Source organism: Artemia franciscana, chromosome 21 (assembly GCF_032884065.1).
Source record: "Artemia franciscana chromosome 21, ASM3288406v1, whole genome shotgun sequence".
Classification (NCBI taxonomy): Eukaryota; Metazoa; Arthropoda; class Branchiopoda; order Anostraca; family Artemiidae; genus Artemia; species Artemia franciscana.
This window is the reverse complement of record NC_088883.1, coordinates 5,482,937-5,500,146: the sequence shown is the minus strand read 5'-3', so window position 1 is coordinate 5,500,146 and position 17,210 is coordinate 5,482,937. Positions and strand designations below refer to the sequence as shown.

General features: G+C 36.0%; 1 protein-coding gene across 3 annotated transcripts in view; it reads left to right on the top strand.

Moving 5' to 3' along the window:
- The first annotated feature begins 6,872 nt into the window (after nt 1-6,872).
- The window catches only part of LOC136040988 (mothers against decapentaplegic homolog 4-like), a 41,719-nt gene continuing 31,381 nt past the window's right edge, over nt 6,873-17,210 (top strand). For 2 of the 3 annotated variants that reach the window (XM_065725474.1, XM_065725473.1), the window contains exon 1: nt 6,873-6,971. The gene's annotated coding sequence lies outside the window, so the exon portion shown is untranslated. The remainder of the gene's footprint in view (nt 6,972-17,210) is intronic. The other variant, XM_065725475.1, reaches the window with a different exon arrangement.

Here is a 17,210-nt window from a genome sequence, read left to right as displayed (position 1 = left end):
GTTGAAGCCTCTTTTCTACTCGTGGTACACTTACATGGTCGGGGAGCTGGCAACTTACTAGCTCCAAGTTACTCTGACTCCTACAATTTTGGGTTCCAGCTCTGACCCAAATTATTATAACTTGGGCTCCTTTTGGCGTGAAATTTTAGGTGGTGAACTCCGACTCGGGGAGCTGTTAAATTACTAGCTCCAAGTAGCTCCGACTCCTGCAATTTTTGGGTTTCAGCTCTGACTGCGATTATTGGAACATGGGCTCCTTTTGGTGTGAAATTTTAGGTGGTGAACTCGGAATCGGAGAGCTGGTAAATTACTAGCTCCAAGTAGCTCCGACTCCTGCAATTTTTGGGTTTTAGCTCTGACTACGATTATTGGAACTTGGGAATCCTTTTGGCGTAAATTTTTAGGTGGTGAACTCGGGCTCGGGGAGCTGGTAAGTTACTTGCTCCAAGTAGCTTCGACTCCTGGAATTTTCGGTTTCAGCTCCGACAACGATTATTGGAAGTTGGGCTCCTTTCGGTGTGGAATTTTAGGTGGCAACCTCGGACTTTTGCTTTTAATGTTAGCTTATAGGAGTGAATATTTGCGGAGGCTGATTAAATCCTGTTCTATCGAGATCGTCAACAACAAGCTTTTTGGTTCCCTGCCTTTGTCAAAAGAGACACACAAATCAAGGTGCCGGTTTTCGCAAACATTTTAAATTAGTTATCACGTGATGCAGTTCAGCTTGAAAATACTTTCTTGAGCATTTTTGCTTGAATGTAGCGGGGACCAAATTAAAAAAAGAAATGCCGGTGAAAGGCCAAGCAAAAAATAAGCTAGAATTATATGGCACAAAAAATAGTTTAAAGTAGTCTAAAGACTTCTTTTCTCCATATTTTTCCAGCACCTATTTAGAGTTAGGTTGACTCTAGCTGAGCTTACAGAGTCAGCGCCACTCACCCCCGTTCCAAACCAGAATAACCAGCCACGCCAGGACTTGAACACCTGTCCAACGGACAAAGAATTTCAAGATAGTCTAATATATCGTTAATAAATATTTTTTAAATTCTTTAAGTTTAAAACTAGAATAATACAAATATCTCAAGTTAAAGTGCCAAGGTCGGTGAAAAATAAAATGGGAGGTCTGAAAAAGTTAAGTGGAAACTTTTGCAACCGTAGAAATTTAAAAATAGAAAAGTCCCTCATAAATAAAAGAAACTTCGTATATTGCCTTTGGTAGTAGTTGCTGCTAAATTATAAAAAATAAATATTTGCAAAAATCAGCAAAACATAAGCAAAAATCATATGGCAAAAAAAAAAAGAAGAAAGTTATGCTTTCCTTTGAAGGTCTAGTTGTCTTTAAAAGGCTACACATTTATAACGTTAAATTTTCACAGTTAAAAGCATTGTCAAATTTAAGTAATTACCTTTAGATGTTAGTCTCCATGGTCTCTGACAGATCCCCTGACTAGGATAACCTGGATACAAAAAAGTAGAAGTTTTTTTCGGTGCTTTGAGAAGAATTTAGGTCTCCGTTCCTCATAAGCTCCATCGTTTCTCCTTATCCCCAAAGGGAAATCTTGCTTGTGTGACCTTATAGTGGCAATACGGTAGACCTTTCATGAGTTTTTCTAACCAGAACTGTGATCGCAAACTGCACTGCAGGGTGACCTTGAGGCGTGGCACCCATCGAGGAAATTATAGCCTAGTATATGACATAGCATTTGCACTGGATTCTCATTGACGGATAATTCTTCTGAGTTTTGTTTGTTTTTGTATACTTTTTAGGGCTTCCCAGTTAAAAAGCCCTTCCCAGTTAAATTATCTGTTATAGATTACCTCCCCATAGCACCACTATGTTGGTGGGAATGTATATATAATGAGCCGGGGGCAATAGGATTGAGATTGTCTGTGCAAGAGATCAGCTCTTGTTGATAGAAGAGTATCGCCAATTCCTGAAAGTTGTGTTTTGACCAAGATCATCCCAGGATTGCACAAACTCATCATTCAACTTAAGTTGCACGAGTTCATTCTGCCAACTTCTACAGTGTGGTTGTTAATGAAACAACTAATGTGTCAAGCAAATCATAACTAAATGTTGCCATTTGCTATAATGACAATGTCATAATATTAGGATTTTGTTGTTTTTTTAGACCTATATGGAACATAATACTCAGAAAGCTTTGGAAACTTCGAACAACATATTCAAAGGTAAACGCTTGTAAATGCTATGTTGGATTTTTTATGGCACTTGGTATTAACCAAGTGACATATAGTAATTGCCAATTCTGTTGGTCCCAGTTTTGCTACTTTAGGCACTTCCAGGTAAGCTAGGACGATGAAATTTGGCAAGCGTATCAGGAATCGGACCAGATTAAATTAGAAATAGTTGTTTTCCCGATTTGACCACGGGGGGGGGGGAAGGGAGTGGGGGGCTGGTTAATTCGGAAAAATAGAAAAAATGAAGTATTTTTAACTTATGAGCGGGTGATTGGATCTTAATGAAATTTGATGTTTGGAATGATATTGTGTCTCAGAGCTCTTATTTCAAATCCCGACCGGATCTGATGACATTGGGGGGAGTTGGAGGGGGGAAACCTAAAGTCCCGGTTTTGCTGCTTTAGGCTTTTCCAGGTAAGCTAGAACTATGAAATTTGTCAAGCTTATCAGGGACCGGACCAGATTATCGCCATATAGTAACAATGATTATCGACAGATTATCGACTATATAGTAATCGCCAATTCTGTCGGTCCCAGTTTTGCTACTTTAGGCACTTCCAGGTAAGCTAGGACGATGGAATTTGGCAAGCGTATCAGGAATCGGACCAGATTAAATTAGAAATAGTCGTTTTCCTGATTCGACCATCTGGGGGGGAGTGGGGGGCCGGTTATTTCGGAAAAATAGAAAAAATGAAGTATTTTTAACTTATGAGCGGGTGATTGGATCTTAATGAAATTTAATCTTTGGAATCATATTGTGTCTCAGAGCTCTTATTTTGAATCCCGACCGGATCTGATGACATCGGGGGAGTTGGAGGGGGAAAACCTAAAATCTTGGAAAACACTTAGAGTGGAGGGATCGGGATGAAACATGATGGAAAAAATAAGCGCAAGACCCAGATACATGATTGACATAATCGGAACTGATTCGCTCTCTTTGGGGTAGTTGGGGGGGGAGTAATTCTTAAAGATTAGAAAAAATGAGGTATTTTCAACTTATGAACGGGTGATTGGATCTCAATGAAATTTGATGTTAAGAAGGATATCGTGTCTTAGAGCTCTTATTTTAAATCCTGACCGGATCTGGTGACGGGGGCGGGGAGTTGGGAGGGGGAAACCTAAAACTCGGAAAACACTTAGAGTGGAGGGATCGGGATGAAACATGGTGGGAAAAATAAACACAAGTCTTAAATAGATGATTGATATAAACTGAACAGATCCGCTCTCTTTGGGGTAGTTGGGGGGGGGGGGTATTTCTGAAAAATAAAAAAAATAAGGTATTATTAACTTACGAATGGGTGATCGGATCTCAATGAAATTTGATATTTAGAAGGATATCGTGGCTCAGAGCTAATTAGAGGATCTGTTTTTCTATGATCTTCCACGATGCTGCAACAAGTACCGTTCACCCAACCACCCACAGGCGGCGTGCGAAAGTTCTTTCCTGAAATTCTCTCGATATGATGGTCCTCATGAGCCAGTACATGATTCGCCATGTCAAATGCAGCCCAAATGCGTAAACTGTGATGGGTCCCATATTTTGTATAACCTACGGTGCCCAATTCTATGTCATATTGTTAACAGCAGAAAGAAAACCCCAAACAATAAATGAATGAATTGAACGTTTCTATAGTTTCATATAACATAAATGGCACCAAGGATATAGATGACTCAATTGACTATTTGATTTCTATTAATAACATTGTATGCCTGCAGGAGCATCTGCTATGTACTTCTTCAGTTAATTTCCTAAAGCAAAGATCTTTTTCATTTTGTAGTGAGTGCTGGACGTACACGTGGTCACCCTTCCAGTGGGCTTGCGTGCATGGTAAATAAAAGACTGTCCCATTTATCTCCAGTACAGTAATTTTCAAATAGACATTTTTTTGGCTGTCCGGCTAGGCAATACTATGACAGACTGAGCCGGGACACAGAATTCCGGGGCAGGCGTTTTATCAATGGACACAATCATCTTTTCATTAATAGGTTTAACCGACAGAATTGATTCATGACCCCAAACTTGTTCCTGAGCTTGTTTGCGTTTCGTAGGATTGCTCAAATTAGGTAGAATCTTGGAGATAATCACAGTGGCATGATTTTCGTTGTTGCGAGACGAAAGGGATTGTAAATTGGTTTCGTAAGACACCATTTTAGAAGACATAATATTTAAAATCTGTTCACAGCTATTTACTTTCACAGCTAGTCTAGAATATGCTACCACTGGTACACAGGGGACTTCAGTAGGCATACAAATAACATAGTAAGGAATATCCAAGTCATCATTATCACACTTACGTAGCAGATCAAGAACATTCTTATCATTATTCGAAGCAGCCTTAGCACCAATACGCTTTGTAGACTGGATATCATTGTTAACTGTGTACCAAAGTTTCACCTTTTCTGAAGAAATTACTGATCCATCAAAAAAAAATCAATGACATGCTTAATTATCACCTCATCTTCGATTCCAGATTCGAAATTAGTCTGTATGAAATTTAGCTCGGGTGAGTAAACAAGTTTCCTGTCACCCACCAATTGCATACTATTGCTTTCTACATTAGACATAATTCGATAAAAGTTCATAAACTCAAATTCTCGATGTTCAAAGTTTATCTTTTTGAGGGAAAAATTTTCCAAGAAAATTGATTGTAAATTATTTGAGAAAATCCAAAGTATACTCTTCACGCGATTTAAAAAGGTAGATACAGCTTAAGAGGTCCACAAAATAGAATAAAAAGTCATTTGGTCAGAAAAGGATGTCCAATTTCGTCTATAAACCCATTTCACTGCACTTTGCTAGTAAATAGACGCAAGGGGGGCGATATTAAATCCCCCTCTTTCCAGAAAATGCAGCTGTAATTCAACTTCAATTGGCAATGTTCCTTACGCCTTTAGTCAGTATGCCAGTGAACCGGTCAAACAAGTTAACTTGGTAAAGTAGAAGCACTGAATTAACAAATATCGAAAAATAGGTCAAGTTCAAATTTCAAACAAGATTTCAATTTATAATCCTTTTAGCTAGCTAGGTATTATCTCAATGAACTCTGAGTAAGTTTTTCTTCTTCTATATATTTATATTTTGCTGAGGATGGCCCTTGGACATATGGTTGAAATATTCCTTCAAGTTAGATTTTTACTGTCTTATGGAAAGGATTCCCTTTTGTTCTTCTTATTTTTGATGTTTGTATCCCCTTTTAACATTCATTTTGGAGAGTTTATTATACTAATTTTAAAATCTTATTCGTATAGGGTGTTTCTTTTCAATTTTTTATGACTATTGTCCTTAACATTTCTGATAATAGTTTATCAGATCATCCCGATTCTTACTTGCTTGTTATTTATATGATTTTCTTTAGAATACCCCTCTTTGTGTTTTTATCAACTAGATTAGTTTTATCAGGAAGTCTGCGAGTTTTAATTGTTACAATAGTTTTGAAATGTTGACTCGAGCAACTATTTTTTTTTATTGCTAATCTTTTTCCTTTTTCGGTTGCTCTTACCTTTTTTGTTTTTGGCTTTGACTCCGAAATGCGAATCCGACATATCTTGGCTTGTGATAGGCTTTTTAGAAAATAAAGCTTATTTTCAGGAGAAATTATGTGTTTTAGCATCCTGAAACTAGATGTCTAATTTTTCTTTGAAACAGTGACATCAAACAAGCGAGAAATATAGTAAACATCTTAAGAAAGTAATTACAATTTTTTAATCGGTATTTTGCTTCATCACTGATAAAGAAGGAAACAAAAGTACAGTAAAAATGGCTTATTAGTTCAAGCTAAATTTGGTTCTGGATGAGCCATACGAAAATTACAATACCGATTAAATACTGCTGAAGACCTAAGGTAAGAACATACCACCTTTATTTATTTTTCATTTTGTATTTTGTGTCCGTAATAAACATGTTTCCGAAAATTAACTGTCAGACATCTTGAAAACACGTTTAGGCCCGCCTTTTCACCCCTGTCCCCTAAAGAATATCCTATGCCCTTTGACTCCAGGATGTAGACCCTACTTATCTCCCTCTAATAACAATACTGGAGCTATGTCCATATATCCATTAAAAATATGCGAATAAAACACAACCTTCTCAATCAGTTTTTTTCAAATTATTGTCTAAATATAAAAATAATAGCAAGATAAAAAGCAAACAACAAAATAGCTCTGAAAATTATTTACAGGGAGCAAAGTAGATTATTGGTGTGAACAAATGTACCTGGGATGGTTGCGCTCAGTTTGCTAGCCCGAAGGGTTGATGTATTATGACCCAGGATAGCGCGCGTTATGAATAGTTTAAATTACTAGTTTCAGTAGCTCCTGAATACCTCTTTCCCTTATCATATTTTCTGCAGTTGAAAATGGGGTGATATACTTCTTGGTTTCTCTCACAGATGAATTTAGTGACTATCATTTAAAGAGGTGCCCAAGCCAAGCAAGCTATTGAATATATGAAGATATTAGTAGAACGCGTCATTTCCCAATCACAGCAAAATATCAGAGGTTTTCACCCATAATTAGGTTAGTTTACTTTGAAGCTCCTAAGAGCATTAATTGGACCCACAGGTCCTGAAATCTGTCATTTCGCTGAACTTCGACCTTTTTCTCATAATAGTGACCTAGATTTAATATTTCTATTTGCCTTTTGCTACGAAAAAATCCGGCAACAGTGGAATTATTTTAAGAAAAGAAGGAAATAATGGAAAGCGTGGTGTTAGCCATAGAATTTGAGATTTCTAGTCTAGAAATAAACTGTCACTTCCATTTTAATCCCTTTAGTAAGTATCATATGGAAGCTACGTGCTCAGCTTTATGTGTATTTATTAATTAATAGCCTATTAGAAGCCTGCTGGGTTTTTTAAATCATTTAATTTCATTAGTTTTAGTTTTTTTAATTTCTACTCATCTCCTATAGCAAGATTCTGATTTCTTTGTCATTATTATTCTGCATTATTATCTGTCATTATCATTTAGTTTTTTTAATTTCTAATCATCTCCTATAGCAAGATTCTGATTTCTTTGTCATTATTATTCTGCATTATTATCTGTCATTATGATTTATGATTATTTGTATTATGATTATTGTATTATTTGTATTTATATTATGATTATTTGTCATTATTATCTGCATTATTGTTTCTTTGTCATTATTAGAGAAGCACATCCATTTTTTAGCTTTCTGAAATCCCTCTCCAACAAGATTAAGAATATGTAAAGTGGGCTTGCTTATAGGTAACATTACCTATAGAGCAAAGCATATTATTCCATGAGCCCTGCAGGCAGTAAGGCAAGGTCTGTATTCTATTTTTATTCAACAATCAGTGATAAGACAAAAAAAAGAGAAAAACTCAAACAAGGTTTATCAACTAAATATAGGGTAAAATTCTAGTTAATTGACTTCTTGTTATCTCAGAAAGGGTTTAGGTTAGGAAAATGAAACTTTCAGGGATGAATCTACAGACCAAAGTATTTCCTGGGAAGGTATTTTGAAGCAACTACCTCCACTCCTTCTCCCTCTAGAGGGCCCTGACATTGGTAACCTTTAAAAATATGTGTTATAAAAGTGAAACCTTGTAAAATAGATCTTATGCTTAAGATGTGCTTATGCTTTTTGTTTTCAAGTAAAACAAAATTGTTTTCAGCTTCATAACTTTGCTCAATTCCATTTTATAAGGTTGTAAAGATATGCAAATGCATTTCCTAAATTAAAAAAACACTGATATGGCTCAAAATTCTACTCAAATAACAAGAATTGCATTTTCAGAACTAAAGGCAGAGAAAAAGCAACTAGTAACTGGAAATTAAGGTAAAATTTGTTTTGTCAAAATTTCAATAGGTATAGACCTGTCATGTAGGCAAATTTCAGGGCCCTCTAGAGAGAGAAGGAGCGGAGGTTGGTACTTTAAAATACCTTCCTGGGACATACTTTAGCCTGTAGGCCCATCCCTGAAAGTTTCATTTTCCTAACCTAAACCCTTTCTGAGATAGCAAGAAGTCAATTAACTAGAATTTTACCAAATATAGAATACAAACCTTGCCCAGCTGCCTGCAGGGCTCATTGACTAATACTCTATGGTTTATAAGTAATGTTACCTGTAAGCAAGGCCACTTTATGTATTTTTAGTTTTCCCCAAGGAGGAGGAGGGTAAACCAGAAATGTATATGCATTTCTAAATAGCCTACTATAGTATGGAAACTAGGCTGTTTTGCAGCATAGTGTCTAGTTTAGACAGTTTGTGACAAAACTAAACATTTACCAAAAATTTAATAGGCTATAAGCTCACTGGCTTTACTGTTTAGAAGGACATTTTGGTAAATTTATTGACTTACTAATAAAGTTAGCATATCTCTTGATGCCTTTTTTTATGCTGTTCAGAAATATGACAATTGCTTCTATTGCAAAGTCAAGTTTAAGCACTTTCTGCTCTTGAAAATAACAAATTTTCAATTAAATTATGAGCTATTGGTCATTTTCCAACAAATTAATGCTATGTTTTCTCAGTCATTTTTGAGGTAATAGTACTACTTTTTCTTAGTGCCAAAATTATTTAAGTTAGGTTAGGTCAAAAAGTGCTTAAATTTGAATTTGCAATATAAGTGATAATTATATTTGTAAGGAGCATAAAAAAAGACATTGAGTGTTATATTCACTTTACATTTTACTAGTTTTCCCCAAGGAGGAGGAGAGTCAACCAGAAATGGATGTGCTCCTAGAATTAGCATTTCTAAGTAGGCCTATGGTAAAATTTTAGTTAATTGACTTCTTGCTATCTGGGAAAGGGTTTAGGTTAGGAAAATGAAACTTTCAGGGATGGGTCTACAGGCTAAAGTATGTTCCAGGAAGGTATTTTAAAGTACCCACCTCTACTCCTTCTCCCTCTAGAGGGCCCTGAAATTTGCATACATGACAGGTTCTATACCTATTGAAATTTTGACAAAACATTTTACCTTAATTTTCAGTTACTAGTTGTTTTTTCTCTCTCCTTAGTTCTGAAAATGCAATTCCTGTTATTTGAGTAGAATTCTGAGCCATAACAATGTTTTTTTTCCAAAATTTAGGAAATGCATTTGCATATCTTTAAAACCTTATAAAATGGAATTGAGCAAAGCTATGAAGCTGAAAACAATTTTGTTGTACTTCAATTAAGTGGAAGATCTATTTTGCAAGGCTTCACTTTTATAACACACATATTTTTAAAGGTCAGGGCCCTCTAGAGGGAGAAGGAGTAGAGGTAGTTACTTCAAAACACATTCCCAGGACACACTTTAGTCTGTAGATTCATCCCTGAAAGTTTCATTTTCCTAACCTAAACCCTTTCTGAGATGGCAAGAAGTCAATTAACTAGAATTTTACCAGGCCTACTATAGTATGGAAACTATGCTGTTTTCCAGCATAGTTTCCAGTAAAATTATAGCAGTTCATGTAACTGACTTACCAATAAAGTAAACATACCACTTGATGCCTTTTTTTAATGCTCTTATAATGCTATATTTTCTTGGTGCTAAAATTATTTATAATAAGGTTAGGTTATGTTAAAAAGTGCTTAAATTCGAATTTAAGGTAGAAGCAATTATTATATTTGTAAGGAACATAAAAAAAGCATCAAGTGGTATATTCACTGAATTGGTAAGCCAGTTATATGAACTGCTATAATTTTGCCTAGTTTCCAGTTTAGACAATGCTTAAATTCGAATTTAAGGTAGAAGCAATTATTATATTTGTAAGGAACATAAAAAAAGGCATCAAGTGGTATATTCACTGAATTGGTAAGCCAGTTATATGAACTGCTTTAATTTCACCTAGTTTCCAGTTTAGACAGCTTGCAACAAAACTAAACATGTACCAAAAATGTAATATAGGCTCACTGGTTTTACTGTTTAGAAGAAAATTTTGGTAAATTTATGACAGTTCATATTATTGACTTGCTAATAAAGTTAGCATACCACTTGATGCCTTTTTTTTATGCTGTTCACAAATTTAACAATTGCTTCTATTGCAAATTCAAATTTAAGCACTTTTTGTGCTCCTAAAAATGATGAATATTCAATTAAAGTATGAGTTATTGGTCATTTTCCAATGAAATAATACTACGTTTTCTCTGTGCTGTTTTCTTGGTCATTTTTTAGAAAATAATACTACTTTTTCTCAGTGACAAAATTACTTATAAGGTTATATTAGGTCAAAAAGTGCTTAAATTTGAATTTGCAATAGAAGCTATTATTATATTTGTAAAGAACATAAAAAAAGACATTGTGTGTTATATTCACTTTACTGGTAAGTCAATAACATGAACTGTCATAAATTTACAGCCTAATGTTCTAAATCATAATCTAGTTGTATTCTTTGTAGTTAGAGGTTTTACTGGTCTCATTTGGAAGTTTGCTCCTTCCTTTGGGTATCTTATCTGGTTTTTGATTTCCTTCTATACCTAGATGACTAGGTATAGACTATATTGAAATTTAATGACACAGCTTAATCTTCCAAGGCTGTTTAGTTTTTTTTTAGTTTGATGGAACACATGAAAAATTCTGATAGCAACTTTGAAAATCTTAAAATCTTGAGTAACCTATAGACCTAGCCTATTTTTCCTAAAAGTAATGCACTTTACCTAAGCTAAAGGTGTTGAATAGTTTCCTTCTCTAAGGATCTAATGTTCTTCTTATTTCTAAGTCTTAGAAATTTGCCTACTTGACAGGTCTATAGGCTATGATTACAAATCCCTCAGAAGCTAGGCTAGTGAAGGTATCAATCTCAGTGAACTGATATATACCATTAATTTCTGCCCCGGTTAATCAACAATAGGGATTTAGTTGGTTTTCCAAGTCATTCCATGAAAAAAAAACAAAAAACAATCTGAATATTTTATCTTAAATTGTATTGCCCAGCAAAATAAGGATTAAATCCCATAGAATTGCTGGTTAGTGATGATGATTGTTGGACGTCTCAATGGCATCCCATTCAGTTTGCCATAGCTTTGATGACCATTCTTCATCAACAGCTCTTTTAAAGACAGCAGTGCTGGGGGTAGTGACTGCTTTTTTGGTGAGAGAATTCCACAAGCTCACTATTCTGTAAGTGAAGAAGTTATTGCATAGTCTAGTGGCAGCTCTCTTCTGATGCAGTTTCCAACTATGCCTCCTAGTTCTGGCAGACTGGTCAAGTTGAAATAGCTTATTTAATGGAGAGTTATAATTCAGGAGCTTATCTGTCATGATAATATCACCCCTTTTACGTCTGTAGACAAGAGTGGGAAGTTTCAGCCTCTTCAGATGGGATGAGTAGTTTAAGTATTTGCATCCCTCAATTGCTTTTGCAGCCCGTCTCTTAACTGTTTCTAACTTCTGCTGGTCACCTTTGTTGAGGGGGCTAGCAACACCCATGCCAAACTCCAAATTAGGCCTGACCAATGCCTTATATAATTTAGTCATCATTATAGGTGACCTGCTAGTGATTGTTCTTTTTATAATGCCCAGGGCTTGGAGTGCTTTGGTTAAAGCTGTCTGTGTGTATATAGTGAATTTTAATTCTTTATCAACTATGACCCCCAAGTCTCTTTCTGCTTCAGATGAGATAATAGTCTGTCTTGATCCATCCATCCCTAACATATGATAAGGGCATTTCTCGTTTTTCTTTCCAAAGTGGATTTTTTAACATTTATTTACATTGAATTCAAGCCTCCACAAAGTTGCCCAATGGGAAAGTACCCACAGGTCATTCTGCATAGAGGCTCTCTTATGGGGTGTATTGACAGTTCCAATGAGTTTGGAGTCATCAGCATAAAGACTTATTTTATTTTTGACTGTGGTTTGTGCATCATTAATATAAATGTTGAATAAAATTGGTCCTAAGATGGGATCCTGGGGCACTCCATTTAATACTTCCGCCTCTTCTGAAAAGAATACCTGATTGCTTGATCTAGATGCTCAGTAACATAATCATATGCACCATTTCAACCGTGTGTCCATGTCTAAAGCCATGTTGACTATCATTGAGCAGCTCGTTAGTGGTCATGTGTTCAACAATGTGAGTATTCATGATTCCTTCTAAGATTTTACCAGCTACAGATGTAAGACTAATGGGTCAATAATTGGAAACGCTGTTGCAGCTACCCTCTTTGTGTACAGGTGTAACGTTTGCATCCCGCCCGTCTTGAGGAATCTGCTTAGTATCAAGAGGCATCTGAAGCATGTTTGCAAGGGGAGGAGCTATTTCCACATGAGGTTGTTTCAATACTCGTGGGCGAACTTCATCAGGGCCAATTGATTTGTTAGGATTAAACAGCTTCAGCCGCCTCTCCACATCAGAGGCAACCACAGTTATCTTTTGCATAGGTTCTTCAATAGAATATTCTGGTGCTTCTGGTAAGGGGGCATCGTCTGGAGGCGTGAACACTGACTTAAATTGTCTACTTAATTCAGCTGCTATATCATTTGGGGTACTAACTATCTTGCCATTCACAAGTAGTTCTGTAACTCAGTGTCTCCCTGGATTCCGAGCTGAAGCATACTTCCAAAATCTCTTAGGATTAGATTTTGAATCCAATGCCAATCCCTCTTCATATTCTGTTGTAAGCTTTCTCGTGAGATGCCTAACTTTATTCCAGGTTTGTTTAAATTTCTCATAGTTTTCATGGGAGGGGTTACTTTTATATTTGCTCCAATACTTCTTCTTTTTACATACAGCTTGCTTGACATCACGAGTGATAAATGGTAGGGTTTTGGGTCTTCTTTTCCAGGAAATTACTGTATGTTTTTCTGTTGCTTTAATTAAAACCCTTTCTATTTCAAGCCAAGCCTCCTTCATTTTCTTATCATCAATGAATGACCAATCCCAGTTTGCTAACTCATGTCTGACCTGGTTGTAATTTGTGTATACATGCTTAATCCAATTATCCTTCTCTGGGTGCAACCTAAGCCTGCAAGTAATTGCAACTTGGTCACTTGCTCCAAATGGTGGTTCCAAGTCAACACTAATGAGCATCTCATCGTCATTAACAAACAAAAGTTCTATTAGGGTTGGGTTCTGCCCACTTCTATACTTGGTCAGAAAATCATTTGCTTGGTATAGCAAATGCTCATGAAGGCAGTCCAGAAGTGGGCAATTTTAGTGTTCAACCCCTTCTGCAACAGCAAACCATCAATCCAGTGTAGTTCTGGTAAATTAAAATTTCCTAGGTATTTCCAGTATTTCCTTGTAAGTCATGATCATTTTTAAATTCCACTGCTGTTTTTCAGATCTTTATAAAGGAATTTTCTCAAGGCACATCAGAACACCTTAAGTCAATTCACCTTAAGTCAATGACTGCTACTTTTCTCTAATTGAGATTGCAACACTATTTTCTATCTCTCACTTTTTTTATGTTCTGATGCAATAAATATCACTTCCTATGGGCTGAGTATTTTCAGGTTAGATGTTTGTCCTTTGTATAACTTATTTTGACTTGGAAAAAAATTGAATTTAACCAACTGAATGTAACCATGCCAACTGTAACAAATATAGTACATTAAAATATACTTTTAGCAATATGTTCCCAATAATAGATTCACAATAATTGATATAAATCTATGCCCATGCTCTTACAACTCCTGGAAAAGCACCTGTATTCCTCTCTTCTAAGTTTTGGTCTAGTGCATTGTGATTTTCTCTTTTCAAATCACATTCACTAGAGAATATTGTTAAGGGGAAGGGAGACCCCTCCCCCCTGCACACTTTGGGAAAAGGGAAATCCCACCTTGCAGACTTCAAATGGTTTTCTCATCTGAAGCAGCTAAAAGGTTTTTGTACTAAGCTAATTTCAATAACTTAAAGTCAACAGCTAAGTCAAACCAGGACAATTTGAAATTGGCATAACACCTTATTTCAAATAAGAAAGCAAATTATTTTCATTAACCCTTTAAGTACTGAATTATGAAAGTAAATAATTGATAGGAAAAAAAATATTTGAAGGATGTTTCTAGATGAAAAAAATTCACTTAACTCAAATATGGAGTCATATTTTCAGTATCTGGTTCAGGGTTCAAGATCCATCATGTCCTTTTAAAAGGACATCCATGGAAAACGCTAAGAATGGAGGGATCGGGATGCAACTTCGTGGGACAAATAAGCAGAAGTTTTAGATACGTGATTTACATAATTGGGACGGATCCGCTCTATTGGGGGGGGGGGGTTAATTCTGAAAAATTAGAAAAAATGACGTAATTGTAACTTACAAAGGGGTTATCTGATTTTAATGAAACTTCATATTTGGAAGTACCTTGTAACTCAGATCTCTTATTTTAAATCTCAACCGGATCCAGCGTAATTGGGGGGGGGGCAGTTGTGGGGGACCAGAAATCTTAGAAAATACTTAAAGCGGTGAGATCAGGATGAAACTGGATGGGAAGAATAAAAACCTGTCTAAGATACGTGACTGACATAACCAGACCAGATCTGCTCTCTTTGGTGGTGCTGGAGGGGGGGGGGGGGTAATTTTGAAAATCGAGGTATTTGTAATTTAGGAAAAGGTGACCAGATCTTAATAAAATTTGATATTTAGAAGGATCTTGTGCTTGAATGCTCTAATTTTAAATTCCGACAAGATCCTGTGACATTGGGGGGAGTTGGAGGGGGAAACCGGAATTCTTGGAAAATGTTAAAATTGGGGTATTTTTATCTTTTTATTTTATCTTATTTTAAATCCCGACCGGATCTGGTGACATTAGGGGGAGTTTGGGGTGGGGGAACCTAAAATCATGGAAAACGCTTAGACTGGAGGGATCGGGATCAACTTGGTGGGTAAAACAAGCAAAAGTCTTAGATTCGTGATTTACATAATTGGAATGGATCCGGCCTATTAGGGGGGGGGGGGGTAATTTTGAAAAATTAGAAAAAATGACGTATTTTTAACTTACGAAGAAGTTATCGGATCTCCGTGAAACTGCATGTTTAGAAGGACCTCGTAACTCAGATCTCTTATTTTAAATCTCAAACGGATCTAGTGTAATTGGGGGATGCAGTTGGGGGGACTGGAAATCTTAGAAAATACTCAAAGCGGTGAGATCAGGATGAAACTGGATGGTGAGAATGAAAACCTGTCTAAGATACGTGACTGACATAACCGGACTGGATCTTCTCTCTTTGGTGGAGTTGGGGTGGGGGGTAATTTTGAAAATTGAGGTATTTGTAACTTATGAAAGGGTGACCAGAGCTTAATCAAACTTGATATTTAGAAGGATCATGTGCTTTAAAGCTCTAATTTTAAATTCCGACCAGAATCTGTGACATTGGGGGAGTTGAAGGGGGAAACCGGAATTCTTGGAAAACGTGAGAATTGGGGTATTTTTATCTTACGAACAGGTGATCGGATCTTAATGAAATTTGATATTTAGAAGAAATTCATGTCTCAGAGCTCTTATTTCAAATCCCGACCAGATCTTTTGACATTGGGGGAGTTGGAGGGGGAAACCTTTGAAAACACTTGGACTGGAGGAATCGGGAAGAAGCTTGGTGGATAGAATAAGCAAATGTCCTTTATACGTAATTGGCGGAACCGTACCGGATTTTCTCTGGCTGGAAGCGTTGGCTGATAAAGAAAAGTTGTTTCTACGAAAATTAAGTGAATATTTAAAAATTATAATCTTGTTAGCAATCTGTTGCAATGAAATATTTTCTTTCAAGTGGGAATCTAGATTGTAAATATAACTTACAACAAATTGAATTGTCGACTAGAGACTGTAAAATTCAAATTTGACCGAATTTTGTAACTTTGAAACAGAAAATCAATATCGAATAGAAACAAGCTGATGCCCCTTCGGTCCCCATTTTGGTCTACCGACAATAAGGTTTATGTTTGTTTATATTTATAACGTGGCAAACACAGTTTTTTTGTGTTTAAATATTTTTTATATTATACCCTTTTCCCCTTTTTGGTGGATTTTTTCTTAACTTTTCCTATTTTTCTTGGGGGGTGGGGTTCAGTATTCCCTGACCCTCCTTGAATTTGCCACTGTTTTAGTTTAATAATTACAATTATGGTAATTAATTATTCGCCTACAGAGATTAAGCAAATGTCTCTAGACATTTCATTCATATACGTATTCATATACGTGTTCATATACGTTCATATACGTATATGAAGAAGTTCGCTCCCTCGTCAATAAAAGGAATTATTAAAATTATCAATCGAAATTGTTTTTTTTGTAATTTCTCCTCCCCCCCCCCCGAGTATTCTTGACTAATATTGGATGCCCAAGAAATCTATAGGCCCTTGCATACAAATAGCCTCGTATTTGTATGTAAATGAATGCACAGCACTTGTATACATTTTTGTGATTTAGTGGTTAATCTTAATAAAATTGAACAAAACTTAAGCTTAGCCGTAAATAGCAAGGTATTGTCAAGGGGGTGAGCCCCTTCACAAAAATGTATACAAGTGCTGTGGATCCATTTACATACAAATACGAGGCTGTTTGTATGCAAGGGCCTATAGATTTTTTTGGTATCCAATATTAGGCAAGAATATCTGAAGGGGGGGGGGCAATATTAAAAAAACAATTCAATTCATAATTTTAATAATCCTTTGTATTGACGAGGTAGCAAACTTCCTCATATATAATATAAAGGGGCTCACCCCATTGTCAATACCTTGCTATTTACACTAAAGTTTAAGTTTTGTTCCATTTTATCAAGAATAACCACTAAATCACAAAAATGTACCTAAGTGCTGTGCAGTCATTTATATACTAATACGGGGCTGTTTGTATTCAAGGGCCTATATATTTTTTGGGTATCCAATATTAGTGAAGAATTTTCGGAGGGAGAGGTGGGGTCAAAAATTTCAAAAAAAAATTCAGTTGATAATTTTTATAATCTCTTTTATTGACGAGGGAGCGAACTTCCTCATTAGCATAATATGAAGGGGCTCGCCCCCTTGTCAATACCTTGCTCTTTACGCTAAAGTTCAAATTTTGTTCCATTTTTATTAAGAATAACCACTAAATCACAATGGCCCTTTAATTAGAATAAATAGTTCTGTTGA